Raw genomic sequence first — 19,527 nt, forward strand, 5'->3', positions numbered from 1 at the left:
ACCACCAGATTGATCTTTCATGACTCCGAGCTTTTATATTTTCCATTTGTCTATTTGCACTAGGTGACAGTGCAAATAGGAGAAAAAAATCACTATGTTATAGCGCAGATAGGAGATTTCTTTAGCTTTATCTTCCAGAACCAATTTGCTTTTCAGTTATGTGTACCATTTGGATTATTTAAATTTTGGAGTGGTTACTGTTGTTGTTTTAATTTTGGGCATGCTCTTATATTCCCAGAATAGTTTCTTATTTTATACTTGTTCCTTTCTTATTTTTTGTAGTCACTATGGTGAACACTATTGTGATTGTTGTCATTAGGACAGGCTGCACCAATAGCTAAGTGGGCGAAATCCAGGAATACTAGGGAGCTCTGGAGTAAAGAAATGTCCAAGGGTAAGAGAACAACGTTAAAGTCCATTTTGAAAGCTGTGAAACAAGAATATGACAAAATTCAAGACCCTGTTTATAAGAGACATTAGCAAAACTATAAACTTAAATCAATTACTTCAAAAAATCATTATCTTAAAGATTCAATTCATGTCTTAAACTAAAATTTTGAACGAATTAGTTAAATGTAACACAAATGTACACACACATATACACACACTCTCAAAGAAATACCTATGAACCTCTGGAGGTGGGAGGGATTTCACAATGAAGATGTCGTTAAAATACAGTGTCCACTCACCCCATAAAGTCAGTGAAAAGAGAACAGGAAACCACATATATCATACTTGGTAAATATATGCATTAGAAAATCCTAAGGAAATTTGAGCCAATTTTCTAAGTTTAGTAAAATGAGAACAAACAACTTTTCTTTTTTGGAGACAAAGTCTCACTCTGTCACCCAGGCTGAAGTACAATGGCACAATCTCAGCTCACTGCAACCTCTGCCTCCTGGGCTCAAGCAATCCTCCCACCTCAGCCTCCTGAGTAGTGGGAGTACAGGTGCGCACCACCACACTTGGGTGATTTTTTATACTTTTTGTAGAGATGGGGTCTTGCTGTGTTGCCCAGGCTGGTCTTAAACACCTAAACTCAGGCAACTCACTCGCCTCTGCCTCCTAAAGTGCTGGGATCACAGGGGTGAACCACCATGCCTGGCTGAGAAAATACAACTTTTATGATGCTAGAAGAAAAACCCTAAAAATTACTTTTTAAAGTAATATAAAAGCAAATATAGAATGAGAATTACAGAATCATTTTAAAGAACAATGTTAAAAACAAATGATCATTAATTGCCTCAATAAAGGTGCTCAAAAGCATGACTTTTCTTTATATTATGTATTTGTGTCAAAACTGAACAGTAGGAATTTCCTTTATATTATCATTAAAATATCCAGTTCTTATATTGTCCAGGTAATGTTTTTCATTCCTAGTGTTTACATCTTAAGTGTGTAAGACATATAGCATAAATTCATACAGAGACTTTAATCTCTCCAATGGCTAATTTAGTTTTCATGGAGATGTTAAAATGGATCTCTGCAATAAATGACCCAAATTTTTTTTTTGCCTCTGATTGAAGTCTTGTATTAATAATGTCACAATTATCTACTGTATAATGTATCATCTGGTGTTGCTTTTCTCCAAATTATGTTGTTCCTGTCGTTATTTGTAGATTTCCTTCATAGACGTATACAGACAAACTATATTTTACCTGAGTCTTTTCTCCTTTCATCCCTACAAATGAATGAATGAGCAAGTGATTCTAATTTGTGTCTTGTCAACAGCCCTATACGATGTGTCCAAGAAACTTCCTAATACTTCCACAATCCATGAGTGCAACAAAACACTCAGCTGTCACTGGATTTTCCTAATAGCCCCTTGGCATGGTTCCTGTCTTACATATTCCTGTGCTGCGTTTCTTTATTCATGTCCACATCTATTTTCATTTCATTTTATTTTTATTTATATATATTTTTTGTGAGACAGAGTCTCACTCTGTTGCCCAGGCTGGAGTGCAGTGGCACGATCTCGGCTCACTGCAACCTCTGCCTCCCGGGTTCAAGTGGTTCTCCTGCCTCAGCCTCCTGAGTAGCTGGGACTACAGGAGTGCACCACCACACCCAGCTAATTTTTGTATTTTTAGTAGAGACGGGGTTTCACCATGTTGGCCACACATCTATTATTTGAGGTAAGAATGAGGACATGACTATCCTACTAAACAGATGAGGAAACAGAGGTTCAGAACTCAGTGACTTTCCTGTCATTCCACGTTAATGAAGAATCCAGCAATAAGGCTTCCCGGCTCCTTTAGTGCTGTGTTTCTCCTATTACACCACGCTGTGCTGTTAATATGTGTGTATTCATGCATGTTTCTTGATATAGACTTTCTCTGACAAAAATACATTTGGGTCATTTGTGGCTCCTTTCTCTGGTTGCTTTTGAATTTAAAGGTTATAACATATTTAGGTCCTATGTTAATGAGCAGCTTTTCCTTTGGGCTAAAACATCTTTTCCTCTTTAGCAACTTTGGTCATGTGGAATTCAAATTTGTTAACTCACTGCATAAACAGCAACTCATTTAAAAATAAATTACAAATATTAAAGGGAGATAGAGAACACGATAGTATACTATATATTGAAATACATCAGCTGTAGAATAATGCATCTTAATGAAGGCTTCCCATGTGAATAAACCATTATATTTACAAGCTTTCCATAGTTAATGACCCAGAACTGGATAACGAAACCTACATTTATAGCAAGGTCCTCTGTCAGCAAAAATATACATATTAATAATTGATGTTGCTGTAAAAATAGGACATAATGTGATGCCTCCTGAGTTTGTGGGGAAATAGGACTACATGGTCCATTAACTTAAAATGCTTATCTAATGTTTGATGGGCTTTGTCTTTAAAAATCCTTCTTCAAATTAGTAAGAGAAAATGGACATTTGTCCAAATGAAAGTCTGTTCAATTTATCAGCTGCAAATATACTTGCAAATAAGTGACTGAATGCTGTTAACTTTCTGGGGCAGTTCGCTGTCTCGCTGGATTGTGCTCTTTGTGGCGCTTTGTTGTTACCGAAGGCAAAGAAGGAGCAGGGTAGACATCTATTCCCAGCAAATGACCATCCTGTGAAATTTCTTGCCATCGTCAATGCAGAGATTGATGAGCACTGCGGCGCCCCTGGACACCTCAGTGTTCATTAGGACCTAGCACTTAGAGGCACATGTTCGGTCAGATCATTGGGCTCGCCGCATGCCCTGGCTCTAATTTTGCACATGGAAGACCTCACGCTGAGGAATGCACCACTCCTTAGTTGGTTCATTTCAAGACCATGCGAAGAGGGAGGTGCTCTTTAGTTTATTAAAATCAGCCATTTTGTTTCATCATTTCATTTCAGAGTAATATATCTATATTTATGTATCTGTGTTTATACAATACACCTACTCATAAAGATGAGTCCAGCAGGAGAAGTGACGAAAGATAGTACGGATAGCTAGAGCTGATGGTTTGCTTTTACCCTCTGCTCAGAGCAAAGTTATGGTAAATCTTTATCTGAGATGCAACAATTTTAGTGGGCACAAAACTATTAAAGAATAAAAAATGTTCTAGCCTGTTAAGCCTAATTTCTGAAAAAATTTTTAGTATGTAAAAAAAATAGCTTTATTAGGAACTGGGTTATAAGAGGTCTAGTTGTGCTTATAATTAATTAGTGGTGGGCTTTTCATCTGTTACTCTTGTGTGCTTTCTTTAAACATATATTAAAATAAACACTTTGATGGCATTTATGGTTTCCGAGGTACTATTTTACGTGGTTGAAAAGTATTAACTCCCTTATTTCTCAACACAGCCTTATGCTACTAGGTAGCATTATTATCTTCATCTTTATATGAGAAAACTGAGGCACAAAGAAGTCAAGGAACTTGTCCAGGGTCACACAGCTAGGAAGTGGCTAGGGCTTTCGCCTGAGGCATCTATTTCTGGAGTCTCTGTTCTTACTCTCCATGCTTTGCTGTCTCTCTCTGCTGATAGGTTTCCTCTGACTTAAAAAAAAATTATGGGTACTATAGACCATACTTTTATAAAAAATGTGCATTTGTAATTGCAATACTGCTGAACTGCCTTGCAAAGAGGCTGGGCTATTTACTCTCCCCTCACAAGAAGTGCATGACAATGTCTGTGCTTCTATACCTTGCCAACACTGTAACGTTAACTTTTTTGATATTTGCTAACTTAAGTAGATAAAAGATGGCAATTTAAGAAGCATTTTTGAATTATGAATGATGTGAGCATCTAAATGCATGTTAATAATCTATTTTAAAAATTAACAGCTAACACTTATGTAGTGCTTACTGCATGCTACTACTGCCAGACATTAGTTTAAATGCCTTACAGATAGCAATTTCTTTAATGCTTAACACAAATCTATGAGCTAGGAGTTATTACTGCCTCCATTTTACATGTATAGAAACTGTGGCACAAAGGGGCCAAGGTGCCAGCCCAAGTTCACACAGCTAGAAAACAGTCGAACTGGAATCTGAACCCAGGTAGGTTGGCTCCGGGGTTCTTGACCTTAACGGCTTTAAACTGCTGCATTACATCACTTTGCAATGAGCCCTCATATTAGATAAGTAAAGGCAGATGTCCTGCCCTAGAATGTAGACAAAGGAGTCCTGGGCTCAGGGGACAAACAGGAGGGTAAGGAAGAGAATTCTTTTCGTCATTTAGTCTCTGATGATCTGGAGACCTGAGACAAGAATAAAACTGCATCCCAATACGAAGAAAAAACTAAAAACAAAACCAGAGGCTCCCAAGTAACTAGATTGCAAAATCCCATGCAATAGAAAAGAAAACGGTGACTTTTCCTTTTTCTCCCCAAAGCCTCCTGAAGTGGCCTTTCGAAACCACAGATGCTTCCAGGCGTCCTTCTTGAAATTCTAATCTCCCCACTCAGGTGTCTGATGGCCCTGCAGACACAGTTGTACAGGACGCACTGCTTGTTGTGTTTGCAGACTTTTTGCTGGTGCCAAAACACAAGCTGTGTGCACAGGTAGCACCATTTTTGCCTCCACAATTCCCCCCTGCAGCTAGCTACAGTAGCCGCAGATGAGGTTTAAACCCTATGGGCTACTCCAAACCCTTTGCTTTACAGGATCGTATTTTTAACAGACTACATTTTCAGTTCATAACTTCAGCAGTACATGATGACAAAGGCCAGGATGTTTTATAGTTTGAACTCAGTTGCACATGTATTTATACAACAATTTATTTATTTTGAATTTTTTTTTGTTGCATGAAATTATTTTGTGTTTTGTTGCATGAAAAGTTGTAGTTCTTGATAGTTTTCCACTCTATGAATCAGTCAGATATCGTGACAACATACTATAATTTTTCAAGATAATTAACATCAGCCAGCATTCCATGATGGCATATCTTACTCCAAGCTCCAGGCTAGACCATTTTCCTTCAGTCTGTCCTAAGGGCCTCCTAACAGCATCTCTGTGAAATAGGTAGCACTCTCCTGCCCTTAGAGAAGAAGAAACTGAGGCTCACTGGTAAGTATGTCACTCAAAATCCTTCCATTGGCACACTGCAGAGCTGGGCTTTGAGCCTAGCTCTGTCTGCCTGGGAAGCGCACACTCCCAACTGTCCTCCAACCCCATGCCTGGTTCTCCCTCAATGCAGGGGAGCAGGCCTTCAAAGCTGGTGCCTGGAAACTCACACTCGTTTCCAAGGTGCTGCTTCCTTCCCAGGACATGTAGGGAACAGCGCTTTTGCATTTAAAAAGTGTAACAAAACAAAAACAAATCCAAACAAAAACCCACAAATTACAGCGAATCTATTTTTTGAGAATTTTTAAAAAAAATAAAAACAATCAAAGATCATCTGCAGCAAATATGATGAATAATACACATGACCAAGCTAGACTACATAGTTTCATTTCATTTTGAAATGAAAGTGTGATCATCAAAGAGAATTTCATTTAGATTCTTTGCTCACTTTGGCTTTGACAGCAATTCCCAAAGAGGAACCCCATGTTCTGAGGGCAACAAAAGCAGTTACAATATGCACAGAGCTTTCCCAAACGGAGTCTCGGGAGAGGGCCATGCTCATTTGGGCGCCCAAGCTCGTACTTGAGGTTAGCTGTTAATAAGAAAGAAATTGAATGTATTGGCCAAAAAATCATTTAGAATACAGCTTGCTTCATGTTAGAGTGGGAAAGTGAACAAGGTTTTATGCTGCTTTTAGGATTCAGTAGATGTGTTTAAAAGTGACAGGTCTTCCTCTTTAATAAGTGTTTCCCCAGTGTTCTTTATTATAATGCAAACATTGATAGCTTCAGGGTAACATAAAATATATGATGGTCATGACTGTAGGACAAATTATTTCAAAGGGATCCACAAAATGAAATGTATTACAATCATTAAGTTTCCTTCTACTTGATCCACTCCATTGGCTCTGCCAATTAAAATAATTGCACATAAATTTTAGAGTGCTATTTATTTTTCTTTGTATTTTAGAATATAAATATTTAAAATGGCAATATCCAAAAAAAGACAATTTATAGGACAATGGTAAAAGAAACATTTGGTCAGGAATTGAAGGCATGATGATGTCTCTTGCTCTAATTTTGGTTTCAGTTACTAAATAGTCACTCCTAGAAATATGCCAAACCTCTCCTAAAGATACAAATATGGTTTAGATCAGACAAGTCAATGGTTTCTACATTGGTATAGTGCAACAAAATGAAATAACAAAAAATAAACTTTAAAATGAGTAGGTAATATCTTAACCAGTGATATAGTGGAAAATATATTCAATTGCAAACATTTCTTGGATTTAGGGTAACAGATTTTGGATTTTTAAAAGTGGTTTTCAGCCAGTGAACAGAAGATAACATTCTTTTAAAAACTGAATCCATATATCTCTTAATGGTGTAAAATTTCAATAGAACATGTCATGCCAAGTGAAGACATACTCAAGAAAAAAAAAGCAAACTGAAGAAAGTCACATTGAATACAAAACAGACGTTATTCTCTTTATACCAAACTTCATTCAGAAAAAATTAATACAAACTTCATTCATTTGAGCTGAGTACATATAAACTACAAAATAACACTAAAAGAAAGTTAAAAACACGTAATTCTATCTTTGTATGGTATCAGTGTAAGCTAGTAAGACTTTAGCATGAACAAACTGAACATTGCCTAAGTTTCTGGTGTGTGGCACAGCATAGGTGTTCAGTAAATGTAGACTGAATTAAATAAAATGGAAATCTAATTAAATAGAAGTTGTTGAATCCCAACTGATTCTAAAGTAATATTTCATGTTAAACTTAGATTGTATTAGATTAAATCTTTGACTTCTAATTTAATTTTTACAGTAGAAAACTGGATGTAACAATTCTTTTTATAATTACATTCTATATCCATGTGTCTCTTATGGGTGTTGAGCAGAGAAATACTAACATATCATCATGTACCCATCTACCCATATACACCAAACAATCTGGAGATCTTAGGGGAAAAATTTATGAAACTCTACTGTCATTTAATATTACTTTTTTTGTTTTGTAAAACGTAGTACTATTTCTTTATTTTAAAAAATGAATGCATAATAGATGTACATATTTTCAGTGTATATGTGATATCTGGATATATTCATGTAATGTGTAATTATCAAATCAGGGTAATTGGACTATCCATCATCTCAAATATTTATCTTTTCTTTATACTGAGAACATTCAAATCCTACTCTTTTAGCTATTTAGAAATATACAATTGATTATTGTTAACTATACTCACCTTATTGAACTATCAAACACTAGATCTTATTCCTTCTAAAGAACTGTATTTTTCTACCCATTAATCAATGTCTCTTCATCTCCCCTCACCCACCTACCCTTCCAGTCCTCTGGTAACCACCAATCTACTCTGTATCTTCAGATGATCTACTTTTTTAGCTCCCATGTATAAGTGAGAATATGTGATTTTTGTTTTTCTGTGCTGGCTTATTTCACTTAACATAATGACCTCCTGTTCCATTCATGTCTGCAAATGACAGGATTTCATTACTTTTTATGGCTGAATAATATTCCATTGTGTATATACATACCACATTTTCTGTATTCACTTATCTGCTAATAGGCACTTAGGTGGATTCCATATCTTGGCTATTGTGAATAGTGCTGCAACAGACATGCAAGTGAAGTTATCTCTTTGATGTATTGGTCTCCTTTCTTTGGGATATGCACTCAACAGTGGGATTGCTGGATCATATGGTATTAGGTTGGTGCAAAAAGTAATTGTGGTTTTTGCCATTACTGTTAATGGTTCTATCAGCCTAATAGTTGTATTTTTAGTCTTTTGAGGAACTTCCATACTGTTTTCCATAGTAGCTAATTTGCATTCCCACCAACAGTGCACAAGCGTTCCTTTTTCTCCACATTCTTGCTGGAATCCATTATTTTTTGTCTTTTTGATAATAATGTATTTTGATTTGATTTTGCATATGGTGAGATATAGGGGTCTAGCTTTAATCTTCTGCATATGGTTATCCAGTTTTCCTAGCACCATTTATTGAAATGACTGTCCTTTCTCCAATGTAGGTTCTTGGAACCTTTGTCGAAAATAAATGGGCTGTAAATGCATGGATTTATTTCAGGGTTTTCAATTTGTTCCATTGGTCTGTGTGTCTGTTTTCAAGCTAGTATCATGCTGCTTTGGTTACTACTGTTTTGTAGTATATTTTGAAGTCAGGTAGTGTATGTAATACCTCCAGCTTTGTTCTTTTTGCTCAGGATTGTTTGGGCTATTCAGCGTCTCTTGTGGTTCTATAGGAATTTTAGAATTTTTTAAATTTATTTTTGTGAAGAATATCATTGTTATTTTGATAGAGATTGCACTAAATCTGTAAATTTATTGGGTAGTATTCATATTTTAACAGTATTAATTCTTCCAATCCATGAGCATGGAATATATCATTCCATTTTTTTGTGTCCTCTTCAATTTTTTCATCAGCGCTTTATAGTTTTCCTTGTAGAAATCTTTCACTTCTTTGGTTCATATTTCTCTTCTAGGTGTTTCATATCTTTTGTAGGTACTGTAAATGGGATTACTTTTTTGAATCTTTTTAGATTTTTTCACTGTTGGCTATAGAAATGCTACTGATTTTTGCATGCTGGTTTGTTTCCTGTAACTTTACTGAATTCATTTATAAATTCTCCCAGTTTTTTTATGGAGTCTTTAGGTTTTCCTAGCTATAAGATCATATCATCTGCAAAAAAGGCTAATTTGACTTCTTCCTTTCCAATTTTGATGTCTTTGATTTTTCTCTTTTGACAAATTACTCTGGCTAGGACTTCCAGTACTATGTTGAATAAAAGTTGTAAGAGTGGGCATCCTTGTCCTGCTCCAGAGCTTAGAGGAAAGGCTTTCAAATTTTCCCCCATTCAGTATGATGTTAGCTGTGGGTTTGTCATATATTGCCTTTACTGTTGGGAGGTATGTTCTTTTGGTGTCCAGTTTGTTTAGAATTGCTATAGTAAAGGGATGTTGAATTTTACGGAATGCTTTTTCAGCATCTATTGAAATGATCACACAGTTTTTGTTCTTGGTTTTGTTAATGTGATGTTTCATGTTTATTGATTTGTGTATGTTGAACCATTCTTGCATCTCTGGGATGAATCCTGCTAGGTCATGGTGAATGATCTTTCTTTTTTTTTTTTCCTGATTGTATTTTTTTAAATGTAATTTCCAGGGTACATGTGCAGCATGGGCAGGTTTGTTACATAGGTAAATGTGTGCCATGGTTGTTTGCTGCACCTATCAACCCATCACCTAGGTATGAAGCCCCACATGCATTAGCTATTTTTCTTGATGCTCTCCCTCCACCCGCCCCCCACCTCCAACAGGCCCCACTGTGTGTTGTTTCCCTCCCTGTGTCCATGTGTTCTCGTTGTTGTGAATGATCTTTTTAAAGCATTGTTGAGTTTGGTTTGTTAGTGTTTTGTTGAGGATTTCTCCATCTATGTTCATTGGGGATGTTGGCCGGTAGTTTTCTTTTTTTGTTGTGTCTATGTCTGGCTTTGGTACCAGACCTTATAGAATGAGTTTGAAAGTACAGATGACTTTTGAACAACATGGGAGTTAGGAGTGCTGGTGCCACACACAGCAAAAAAATCTACACATAGCATTTGACTCCCCAAAACTACTAATAACTTGTTGACCAGATGCCTTACTGATAACATAAACAGTCCATTAACACATATTTTATATATTACACGTATTACATACTGTATTCTTGAAGCGAGAGAAAAGAAAATGTTATTAAAATCATAAGAAAGAGAAGATTATTTATTACTAAGTAGAAATCTATCATCATAAAAGTTTTCATCCTCATTGTCTTCAAACTGAGTAGGCTGAGGAGGAGGAGAAAGAGGAGAGGTTGGTCTTGCTGTCTTAAGGGTGGCAGAGGCAGAAGAAAAATCTGCTTATAAGTGGGCCCATGCAGTTCAAACCTGTGTGGTTCAAGTGTTACCTGGTCTTTTGTTCTCTTTAATTTTTTTTTAATAGTTTGAGTAGTATTGGTATTAGTTCTTTAAATGTTTGATAGAATTTAGTAGGGAATCCATCAGGTCCTGGGCTTTTCTTTGATGAGAGGCTTTTTATTATTGATTCAATCTCATTAGTCATCACTGGTCTGTTCAGGTTTTCTGTTTCTTCATGGTTCAATTTTGGTAGGTTGTACACGTCCAGAAATTTATCTGTTTCTTATAGACTTTCCAAATTGTTGATGTACAGTTTTTTTGTCATAGTTTCTAATGATCCTATATATTTCTGTGGTATCATTGTTAAGTCTCTTCTTAAATTTCTGATTTCTTTTATTTTGGTCTTCTCTCTTTTTTCCTCCTAGTCTAGCTAAAAGTCTGTCAATTTTGTTACCTTTTCAAAAACTCAACTTTTCATTTTGTTGATTTGTGTGTATATGTGTTTTAGTATCAATTTCATTTATTTCTGCTCTGATCTTAATTTCTTTCCTTTCACTAATTTTGGGTTTGATTTCTCCTTGCTTTTCTAGTACCTTGAGGTACACTATTAGGTTGTTTGAGCTCTTTCTGTTTTTCTGACGTAGGCCTTTATTTGCTATAAACATCTCTCTTAGTGCTGCTTTTGTTATATCCCATGGATTTTCATATGTTGGTTTCCATTTTCATTTGTTTCAGGAACTTTTAAAATTTTTTTGTTAATTTCTTCATTGACCTGTTGGTCATTCAGGAGCATGTTGTTTAATTTCCACGTTTGTGTAATTTCCAAGTTTTCTCTTGTTACTGATTTCTAGTTTTATTCTATCATTATCAGAAAAAATACTTGATAGGATTTCAAATTTTTAAAATTTGTTTTCTGGACTAACACATAGTCTATTCTGGAGACTATTCCGTGTGCTGACGAGAAAAATGTGTATTCTGCAGCAGTTGGGTAAAATGTTCTGTAAATGTCAGTTAGGTCCATTTTGGTCTAGTGTGTAGCTTAATTCTCATGTTTCTTTGTTTATTTTCTTTCTGGATGATCTGTCCACGACTGAGAATGGGGTGTTGAAGCCACCTATTGTTATTGTATTGTAGTATATCTCTCCCTTTAGGTTGATTTAATGTCTGCTTTATATTTGGGTGCTCCAGTGTTGGTTTAATATATAATTATTCTCTTGCTGAATTGACTCCTTTATCATTATATAGTAGCCTTTTGGGGTTCTTTTTTACAATCCTTGGTTTGTAGTCTTTTTTTTTTTTTTTTTTTTTTTTTTTTGAGATGGAGTCTTGCTCCGTCACCCAGGCTGGAGTGCAGTGGTGCGATCTCGGCTTACTACAGCCACCACCTCCCAGGTTCAAGCGATTGTCCTCTCGAGTGGCTGGGACTACAGGTGCCTGCCACAACATCTGGCTAATTTTTGTATTTTTAGTAGAGGGGGGCTTCACCATGTTGGCCAGGCTGGTCTTGAACTCCTGACCTCAAATGATCCACGTACCTCAGCCTCCCAAAGTGCTGGGATTACAGGTGTGAGTCACTGCGCCTGGCCAGTTTGTGGTCTATTTTATTTAACAGAAGTATACATATTCCTGTCCTTTTTTTCCACTTGCATGGAATATCTTATTCCATTCCTTTCTTTAAGTCTATGTGTGTCTTTATAGGTGAAAGTGGCTTCCTGTACACAGCATATGGTTGGATCTTTTAATTTTTAAAATCCATTCAGCCACTCTATATCACTTAACTGGAGAATTTAGACCATTTACATTAAATGTTATTTTTGATAGGTAAGAATGTACTACTGCCATTTACATTTTTTTTCTGGTTGTTTGTAACTCCGCTCTTCCTTTCTTATACCCTTCCTTTGTGTTTAGGTGATTTTCTCTAGCAATATGTTTTAATTAATTGCTTTTTATTTTGAGTGTATCTATCATAGGTTTTTGCTTTCTGGTTATCATTAGGCTTACAACAAATCATATAAGTTATTTTAAACACATGAGGACTTACCTTTGATCACAAAGAAAGGCATAAAGGAAAAAACTAAAACAACTATACTTTATCTCCCCATATTTTGACTTTTTGTTGTCTCAATTTACATCTTTTTATATTACTTGTCTCTTAACAAGCTGCTGTAGTTATTGTTAATTTTGATAGTCTTTTAGTCTTACTAGAGATATGAGTGGATTACACACCACAATTACAGTATTAGAGTAATCTGGCCTTGTCTGTATGCTTACTTTTATCAGTGGCTTTTAGATCTTTAAATGTTTTCTTTCTGCATGTCTTTTTCTTTCAGACTGAAGAACTCCCTTAGCATTTCTTGTTAAATGAGACTGGCAGTGATGAATTCCCTCAAATTCTGTTTGTCTGGGAAACACTTTATCTCTTCTTCATGTTTGAAATTCAGCTTTGTTGAGTGCAGTATTCTTGGTTGACAGGTTTTTTTTTTTTTTTCTTTCAGAACTTTCAATATATTGTTCTACTACCTCCTGGCTTGTATGGTTTCCTTTGAGAAGTTGTTACCAAACTGGAGCTCCGTTATACATTATTTGCTTCTTTTATCTTGTTGCTTTTAGACTCCCATTGCTGTCATTGACTTTTGAGAGTTTCATTATTATACACCTTGGGATAGTCTTATTCGGGTTTAATGTGTTTGGTGATCTCTAACCTTCCTATACTTGGATATTTTTATCTTTCTCTAGGTTTGAAATATTTTCTGTTATTATTTATTTGAATAAGCTTCTACGCTTTTTCAACTCTATCTTGAATACCAATGATTCTTAGATTTGCTCTTCTGAGGCAATTTTCTATATATTGTAGGTATTCTTCATTCCTTTTCATTCTTTTTCTCCTCTGACTGTATTTTCAAATAGCTTGCCTTCAAGCTGATTCTTTCCTCTGCTTGATCCATTTTGCTGTTAAGAACCTCTAATGTATTTTTCTGTCTAGCAAATGTATTTACCAGTTCCAGGATTTGATTTTTAATATCTTTTTATTTTTATTTTTATTTTTATTTTTATTTATTTATTTATTTTTTTAAATTTATTTATTATTATACTTTAAGTTGTAGGGTACATGTGCATAACGTGCAGGTTTGTTACATATGTATACTTGTGCCATGTTGGTGTGCTGCACCCATCAACTCGTCATTTACATCAGGTATAACTCCCAATGCAATCCCTCCCCCCTGCCCCCTCCCCATGATAGGCCCCGGTGTGTGATGTTCCCCTTCCTGAGTCCGAGTGATCTCATTGTTCAGTTCCCACCTATGAGTGAGAACATGCGGTGTTTTGTTTTCTGTTCTTGTGACAGTTTGCTAAGAATGATGGATTCCAGCTGCATCCAAGTCCCTACAAAGGACTCAAACTCATCCTTTTTTATGGCTGCATAGTATTCCATGGTGTATAGGTGCCACATTTTCTTAATCCAATCTGTCACTGATGGACATTTGGGTTGATTCCAAGTCTTTGCTATTGTGAATAGTGCTGCAATAAACATACGTGTGCATGTGTCTTTATAGCAGCATAATTTATAATCCTTTGGGTATATACCCAGTAATGGGATGGCTGGGTCATATGGTACATCTAGTTCTAGATCCTTGAGGAATCGCCATACTGTTTTCCATAATGGTTGAACTAGTTTACAATCCCACCAACAGTGTAAAAGTGTTCCTATTTCTCCACATCCTCTCCAGCACCTGTTGTTTCCTGACTTTTTAATGATTGCCATTCTAACTGGTGTGAGATGGTATCTCATTGTGGTTTTGATTTGCATTTCTCTGATGGTGAGTGATGATGAGCATTTTTTCATGTGTCTGTTGGCTGTATGAATGTCTTCTTTTGAGAAATGTCTGTTCATATCCTTTGCCCACTTTTTGATGGGGTTGTTTGTTTTTTTCTTGTAAATTTGTTTGAGTTCTTTGTAGGTTCTGGATATTAGCCCTTTGTCAGATGAGTAGATTGCAAAAATTTTCTCCCATTCTGTAGGTTGCCTCTTCACTCTGATGGTAGTTTCTTTTGCTGTGCAGAAGCTCTTTAGTTTAATGAGATCCCATTTGTCAATTTTGGCTTTTGCTGCCGTTGCTTTTGGTGTTTTAGACATGAAGTCTTTGCCCATGCCTATGTCCTGAATGGTACTACCTAGGTTTTCCTCTAGGATTTTTATGGTATTAGGTCTAACATTTAAGTCTCTAATCCATCTTGAATTAATTTTCGTATAAGGAGTAAGGAAAGGATCCAGTTTCAGCTTTCTACTTATGGCTAGCCAATTTTCCCAGCACCATTTATTAAATAGGGAATCCTTTCCCCATTTCTTGTTTCTCTCAGGTTTGTCAAAGATCAGATGGCTGTAGATGTGTGGTATTATTTCTGAGGACTCTGTTCTGTTCCATTGGTCTATATCTCTGTTTTGGTACCAGTACCATACTGTTTTGGTTACTGTAGCCTTGTAGTAGAGTTTGAAGTCAGGTAGCGTGATGCCTCCAGCTTTGTTCTTTTGACTTAGGATTGTCTTGGAGATGCAGGCTCTTTTTTGGTTCCATATAAACTTTAAAGCAGTTTTTTCCAATTCTGTGAAGAAACTCATTGGTAGCTTGATGGGGATGGCATTGAATCTATAAATAACCTTGGGCAGTATGGCCATTTTCACGATATTGATTCTTCCTATCCATGAGCATGGTATGTTCTTCCATTTGTTTGTGTCCTCTTTTATTTCACTGAGCAGTGGTTTGTAGTTCTCCTTGAAGAGGTCCTTTACATCCCTTGTAAGTTGGATTCCTAGGTATTTTATTCTCTTTGAAGCAATTGTGAATGGAAGTTCATTCCTGATTTGGCTCTCTGTTTGTCTGTTACTGGTGTATAAGAATGCTTGTGATTTTTGCACATTAATTTTGTATCCTGAGACTTTGCTGAAGTTGCTTATCAGCTTAAGGAGATTTTGGGCTGAGACAATGGGGTTTTCTAAATATACAATCATGTCATCTGCAAACAGGGACAGTTTGACTTCTTCTTTTCCTAACTGAATACCCTTGATTTCTTTCTCTTGCCTGATTGCCCTAGCCAGAACTTCCAACACTATGTTGAATAGGAGTGGTGAGAGAGGGCATCCCTGTCTTGTGCCAGTTTTCAAAGGGAATTTTTCCAGTTTTTGCCCATTCAGTATGATATTGGCTGTGGGTTTGTCATAAATAGCTCTTATTATTTTGAGGTACGTTCCATCAATACCGAATTTATTGAGCGCTTTTAGCATGAAGGGCTGTTGAATTTTGTCAAAAGCCTTTTCTGCATCTATTGAGATAATCATGTGGTTCTTGTCTTTGGTTCTGTTTATATGCTGGATTATGTTTATTGATTTGCGAATGTTGAACCAGCCTTGCATCCCAGGGATGAAGCCCACTTGATCATGGTGGATAAGCTTTTTGATGTGTTGCTGAATCCGGTTTGCCAGTATTTTATTGAGGATTTTTGCATCGATGTTCATCAGAGATATTGGTCTAAAATTCTCTTTTTTTGTTGTGTCTCTGCCAGGCTTTGGTATCAGGATGATGTTGGCCTCATAAAATGAATTAGGGAGGATTCCCTCTTTTTCTATTGATTGGAATAGTTTCAGAAGGAATGGTACCAACTCCTCCTTGTACCTCTGGTAGAATTCAGCTGTGAATCCATCTGGTCCTGGACTTTTTTTGGTTGGTAGGCTATTAATTGTTGCCTCAATTTCAGAGCCTGCTATTGGTCTATTCAGGGATTCAACTTCTTCCTGGTTTAGTCTTGGAAGAGTGTAAGTGTCCAGGAAATTATCCATTTCTTCTAGATTTTCCAGTTTATTTGCGTAGAGGTGTTTATAGTATTCTCTGATGGTAGTTTGTATTTCTGTGGGGTCGGTGGTGATATCCCCTTTATCATTTTTAATTGCGTCGATTTGATTCTTCTCTCTTTTCTTCTTTATTAGTCTGGCTAGTGGGCTGTCAATTTTGTTGATCTTTTCAAAAAACCAACTCCTGGATTCATTGATTTTTTGGAGAGTTTTTTGTGTCTCTATCTCCTTCAGTTCTGCTCTGATCTTAGTTATTTCTTGCCTTCTGCTAGCTTTCGAATGTGTTTGCTCTTGCTTCTCTAGTTCTTTTAATTGCGATGTTAGAGTGTCAATTTTAGATCTTTCCTGCTTTCTCTTGTGGGCATTTAGTGCTATAAATTTCCCTCTACACACTGCTTTAAATGTGTCCCAGAGATTCTGGTATGTTGTATCTTTGTTCTCATTGGTTTCAAAGAACATCTTTATTTCTGCCTTCATTTCGTTATGTACCCAGTAGTCATTCAGGAGCAGGTTGTTCAGTTTCCATGTAGTTGAGCGGTTTTGATTGAGTTTCTTAGTCCTGAGTTCTAGTTTGATTGCACTGTGGTCTGAGAGACAGTTTGTTATAATTTCTGTTCTTGTACATTTGCTGAGGAGTGCTTTACTTCCAATTACGTGGTCGATTTTGGAGTAAGTATGATGTGGTGCTGAGAAGAATGTATATTCTGTTGATTTGGGGTGGAGAGTTCTATAGATGTCTATTAGGTCTGCTTGCTGCAGAGATGAGTTCAATTCCTGGATATCCTTGTTAACTTTCTGTCTCGTTGATCTGTCTAATGTTGACAGTGGAGTGTTGAAGTCTCCCATTATTATTGTATGGGAGTCTAAGTCTCTTTGTAAGTCTCTAAGGACTTGCTTTATGAATCTGGGTGCTCCTGTATTGGGTGCATATATATTTAGGATAGTTAGCTCTTCCTGTTGAATTGATCCCTTTACCATTATGTAATGGCCTTCTTTGTCTCTTTTGATCTTTGATGGTTTAAAGTCTGTTTTATCAGAGACTAGTATTGCAACCCCTGCTTTTTTTTTGTTCTCCATTTGCTTGGTAAATCTTCCTCCATCCTTTTATTTTGAGCCTATGTATGTCTCTGCATGTGAGATGGGTCTCCTGAATACAGCAGACTGATGGGTCTTGACTCTTTATCCAGTTTGCCAGTCTGTGTCTTTTAATTGGAGCATTTAGTCCATTTACATTTAAGGTTAATATTGTTATGTGTGAACTTGATCCTGCCATTATGATATTAACTGGTTATTTTGCTCGTTAGTTGATGCAGTTTCTTCCTAGCCTCAATGGTCTTTACATTTTGGCATGTTTTTGCAATGGCTGGTACCGGTTGTTCCTTTCCATGTTTAGTGCTTCCTTCAGGGTCTCTTGTAAGGCAGGCCTAGTGGTGACAAAATCTCTAAGCATTTGCTTATCTGTAAAGGATTTTATTTCTCCTTCACTTATGAAACTTAGTTTGGCTGGATATGAAATTCTGGGTTTAAAATTCTTTTCTTTAAGAATGTTGAATATTGGCCCCCACTCTCTTCTGGCTTGTAGAGTTTCTGCCGAGAGATCTGCTGTTAGTCTGATGGGCTTCCCTTTGTGGGTAACCCGACCTTTCTCTCTGGCTGCCCTTAAGATTTTTTCCTTCATTTCAACTTTGGTGAATCTGGCAATTATGTGTCTTGGAGTTGCTCTTCTCGAGAAGTATCTTTGTGGCGTTCTCTGTATTTCCTGGATTTGAATGTTGGCCTGCCCTACTAGGTTGGGGAAGTTCTCCTGGATGATATCCTGAAGAGTGTTTTCCAACTTGGTTCCATTTTCCCCCTCACTTTCAGGCACCCCAATCAGACGTAGATTTGGTCTTTTTACATAATCCCATACTTCTTGCAGGCTTTGTTCATTTCTTTTTCTTCTTTTTTCTTTTGGTTTCTCTTCTCGCTTCATTTCATTCATTTGATCCTCAATCGCTGATACTCTTTCTTCCAGTTGATCGAGTCGGTTACTGAAGCTTGTGCATTTGTCACGTATTTCTCGTGTCATGGTTTTCATCTCTTTCATTTTGTTTAGGACCTTCTCTGCATTAATTACTCTAGCCATCAATTCTTCCACTTTTTTTTCAAGATTTTTAGTTTCTTTGCGCTGGGTACGTAATTCCTCCTTTAGCTCTGAGAAATTTGATGGACTGAAGCCTTCTTCTCTCATCTCGTCAAAGTCATTCTCCGTCCAGCTTTGATCCGTTGCTGGCGATGAGCTGCGCTCCTTTGCCGGGGGAGATGCGCTCTTATTTTTTGAATTTCCAGCTTTTCTGCCCTGCTTTTTCCCCATCTTTGTGGTTTTATCTGCCTCTGGTCTTTGATGATGGTGATGTACTGATGGGGTTTTGGTGTAGGTGTCCTTCCTGTTTGATAGTTTTCCTTCTAACAGTCAGGACCCTCAGCTGTAGGTCTGTTGGAGATTGCTTGAGGTCCACTCCAGACCCTGTTTGCCTGGGTATCAGCAGCAGAGGCTGCAGAAGATAGAATATTTCTGAACAGCGAGTGTACCTGTCTGATTCTTGCTTTGGAAGCTTCCTCTCAGGGGTGTACTCCTCCCTGTGAGGTGTGGGGTGTCAGACTGCCCCTAGTGGGGGATGTCTCCCAGTTAGGCTACTCAGGGGTCAGGGACCCACTTGAGCAGGGAGTCTGTCCCTTCTCAGATCTCAACCTCCATGTTGGGAGATCCACTGCTCTCTTCAAAGCTGTCAGACAGAGTCGTTTGCGTCTGCAGAGGTGTCTGCTGCGTTTGTTTAGTTTACTGTGCCCGGTCCCCAGAGGTGGAGTCTACAGAGACAGGCAGGTTTCCTTGAGCTGCTGTGAGCTCCACCCAGTTCGAGCTTCCCAGCAGCTTTGTTTACCTACTTAAGCCTCAGCAATGGCGGGCGCCCCTCCCCCAGCCTCGCTGCTGCCTTGCCAGTAGATCACAGACTGCTGCGCTAGCAATGAGGGAGTCTCCGTGGGTGTGGGACCCTCCCGGCCAGGTGTGGGATATGATCTCCTGGTGTGCCTGTTTGCTTAAAGCGCAGTATTGGGGTGGGAGTTACCCGATTTTCCAGGTGTTGTGTGTCTCAGTTCCCCTGGCTAGGAAAAGGGACTCCCTTCCCCCTTGCACTTCCCAGGTGAGGCAATGCCTCGCCCTGCTTCAGCTCTCGCTGGTCGGGCTGCAGCAGCTGACCAGCA

At 37.5% G+C, this 19,527-nt stretch overlaps 1 protein-coding gene across 13 annotated transcripts in view; it reads right to left on the minus strand.

Moving 5' to 3' along the window:
* The window catches only part of LOC105473857 (IQ motif containing with AAA domain 1), a 188,358-nt gene that overhangs the window by 127,371 nt on the left and 41,460 nt on the right, over nt 1–19,527 (minus strand). The window lies entirely within an intron of this gene.

This window comes from Macaca nemestrina, chromosome 11, assembly GCF_043159975.1.
Source record: "Macaca nemestrina isolate mMacNem1 chromosome 11, mMacNem.hap1, whole genome shotgun sequence".
Taxonomy (NCBI): domain Eukaryota; kingdom Metazoa; phylum Chordata; class Mammalia; order Primates; family Cercopithecidae; genus Macaca; species Macaca nemestrina.